The sequence below is a fragment of the Neophocaena asiaeorientalis genome, unplaced genomic scaffold (genome assembly GCF_003031525.2).
Source record: "Neophocaena asiaeorientalis asiaeorientalis breed wild unplaced genomic scaffold, Neophocaena_asiaeorientalis_V1.1 scaffold118, whole genome shotgun sequence".
NCBI lineage: Eukaryota > Metazoa > Chordata > Mammalia > Artiodactyla > Phocoenidae > Neophocaena > Neophocaena asiaeorientalis.
In genome coordinates this window covers 920,303-923,736 of record NW_020175528.1, presented here as the reverse complement: position 1 = coordinate 923,736, position 3,434 = coordinate 920,303, and the positions used below count along the sequence as shown (strand labels likewise).

The 3,434-nt window shown below is 48.3% G+C and overlaps 1 pseudogene; it reads left to right on the top strand.

Moving 5' to 3' along the window:
• The first annotated feature begins 1,543 nt into the window (after positions 1-1,543).
• On the top strand, positions 1,544-2,793 carry LOC112415846 (condensin complex subunit 3 pseudogene; annotated as a pseudogene).
• Positions 2,794-3,434: the final 641 nt, after the last annotated feature.

Here is a 3,434-nt window from a genome sequence, read left to right as displayed (position 1 = left end):
GTGTTGACTCTGCCTGTCTCTCTGTCCCTCCCGACTGTCAGTCCTCTACAGGGGCAGCCTGCACCCCATTCAGCTCTGATGCGACCAGAGGGGCCAGGGCCTGAGGACAACCTGAGCTTCACAAACATGTGGGGCTTTGTAATATCTATAAAAGGCACAAGAAATCCTGTCGCATTTCTTTGATGATGCTTCTTGACTTGCCCACGTTCAATCACTTGATTTCTTAAAAAATCTTACTTAGAAATGACTCTGAGGGACTTCCCTGGTTGTCCAGTGGTTAAGACTCTGCACTTCTACTGCAGGGGGCACGGGTTCGATCCCTAGTTGGGGAACTAAGATCCTGCATGCCGTGGGACGCCAAAAAAGGAGAGCTGACTCTGAGCCCTTTTTGCTGAGAGATCGCACATGGACCATTACATCAGTTCAGGGCAAGCAACCCAACCACCCACAAAAGCTCATCAGCCCATTGAGGTCTCCCCCACCCTTACGTGTATTTGTACAGCTAAGGAGCTGGGTAGGACTGCAAGCAGCAGGGCAGAGGAGCCCCCCCTAGGAGGATGGCCTGGAGCACAGCAGGCCATGTGGACACAGTCAGGCAGACCAAGGAGCCAAAGCATTATTAATGTAGGAGGCGCCTCTCACCTGCACAGGGATGGCTCAGGCCTCTGCAGCCCGTGCTTCTCCCCTCCTCACCCAGTAGGCTGCCTGGCTCCTCCTAGAGTCACCTGGGAAAGTGAGGGGCCTCCAGCACCTCTATGCTTCTCTTATCTCGGGCATCCAGGCTGCACCCCAGCCACAGGCTCTGCCCCATTGCCACTGCCTCCAAGGGTCCCCTCTACCCTGGAGTGGACCTGGAGTTCCCGGTATAATCTTCCACTTGCACCCATCAAGACAGCTTGGCATGCACCCTGTTCTCTCAGCATCTCTCCAGGCCACTTGTCTTCAGAAGCGCAGTGCCCAGGTCCCAGCTCTGCCCACTGCCAGGCTAGATGCACTGTATTCTCGCTCTGCTTCTGTGCTTCTCCCCCAGAGGTGTGCTGGATGGCTTGTTTTTCTGTTCTTTTTTATTTTATACTTGCATATAGCTGATTTACAATGCTGTGTTAGTTTCAGGTGTACAGCAAACTGATCCAGTTATACATATATATGTACCTATTCTTTTTCAAATTCTTTTCCCCTTTAGGTTATTACAGAATATTGAGCAGAGTTCCCTGTGCTATACAGTAGGTCCTCGTTGGTTATTTATTTTAAATATAGCACTGTGTGTACACGTCAATCACAAACTGCCAATCTATCCCTCCCCCCAACTCTTCCTCCCTGGTAACCATAGGTTCATTCTCTAAGTCTGTGAGCCTGATACAAATGAATTTATTTACAAAACAGAAACAGACTCACAGACTTAGAGAACGAACCTTATTTCATGGTTAACCTTCAATGGTTCCACACTGTAACCTGAACTAATGTATTAGCAAGGGAGAATGGCTCCATTCTGGACATGAATGGGGGGTCTTCTTGCCTTAAATCCCTAAGAAATGCACCCCTTATGGGTAGAACAGCGGGTACCGTGGCATGTGGGTAAAAGTGTTTGGACCCATAAAAAGAGGGGACTTCATGGCACCCCCTCAAATCATCCCAAAGTAGTTCCATGGACTCCCTTAGTGCTCCTGGAACATGAATTAAAAGCTAGCAGTAGGATTCTTTCTTGTCTTGTCTTGTTATGGCACAGTCCTGTGACTGAAGAGGATGTTTGACTTCGACATTGCCTAGGCATGTTCTTCCCAGTGTTTGCTTATGCAAGCAGGACTAACCAGGAATGTTTTGGAGAAGCCTTTTCTTCCAGCTCTACAAACACTGGCCAATGCCCCTGCATCTTCTCCTTTAGCCGAAATAGATATCACTAATGTTGCTGAGTTACCTGTAGATTTGACAAGACCAAGTGGATTAAATCCTCAGGCCAAGAATTCCCAAGATTATCAGGCCTTAACAGTTCATGACAATCTGACTCTAAAAATTTGCAGTGAGATCCTAACATGTCCATATTCACCAGAAATTCGGGTCTATACGAAAGCCTTGAGTTCTTTAGAACTCAGGAGCAGTCTTGCTAAAGATCTTCTAGTTCTATTGAATGAGATTCTGGAGCAAGTAAAAGAGAGAACATGTCTGAGAGCTTTGGAGAAAATCAAGGTTCAGTTAGAAAAAGGAAATGAAGAACATGGTGACCAAGCTGTAATGGCACAGGAAGACGACACAACTACAACTGTTTTTCAAAGTGAAGATGAAAAGAATAAAGAAGTATATGTAACTCCTGTCAAGAATGTAAAAGCATCCCGAACGAAATCCACGCAGCAAAGGACCAACAGAGGATGGAGAAAAGTGATAGCTTCAGCTAGAACGAACAGGAGACGTCAGACTGTTGAGGCTGAGGTTGACTCTGAAAGTGATCATGAGGTTCCAGAGCCAGAATCAGAAATGAAGATGAGGGCTTCCCTGGTGGCGCAGTGGTTGAGAGTCCGCCTGCCGATGCAGGGGACGCGGGTTCGTGCCCCGGTCCGGGAAGATCCCACATGCCGCGGAGCGGCTGGGCCCGTGAGCCATGACCGCTGAGCCTGCGCGTCCGGAGCCTGTGCTCCGCAACGGGAGAGACCACAACAGTGAGAGGCCCGCGTACCGCAAAAAAAAAAAAAAAAAAAATAGAAAGAAATGAAGATGAGACTACCAAGACGAGCCAAGACAGCGGCACTAGAAAAAAGTAAACTTAACCTTGCACAATTTCTCAGAGAAGATAAAAATTAGGAGAAGATATGATTGGAGGTGGAGTCCTTTGAAAAATGTCCTTTAAAATTACATTCAGTTCTTTGCTTTAATAAAGTTACCCTTGTATGAAAAAAAAAAAAAACCTAGCCCCAACATACAGAGCCACACTCATGTACACACAGCCCACCCAGCCCCCATTAGAACATCAGGTACACACCCCGGACGGGGAATTTTCTAACAGAACAGGGCTTGCAGGTGTCTCAGAGCTAAGTGTAGAGTGAAACAAGCCTGGCTCCTGGCAAGGTTGCGGGTAAACCGCATCACTGAGTCACTTGCGTGGACCCGGCTCTCCTGACCTGCTTTCAGGCCATCATCAGCACACACCCGCCCTTAGAATCCACTTCCTCTCAGGGCTCTGTGGTGGAGTTAAGCTCTTCTGGAAGCTTCCGACCCCTTCAGCCCACAGGAGCATTAAGGAGCACAGGGGTAGTAACTCAGGCTACTTAAGAGTATGCAATAACATCATGGCACTTAAGAGGCAGGGGACCGTCTGCGTAGCTCAGCACGATGCTTCCCCCATGGAGAGAGACCCAGGGAAACTACGGCTCCAGGAAGCACTGGGGGCATCAGATGGGAGAAGCTGGGAGCTCCACATCTTAAAAGTTATTATCTCACAGGAG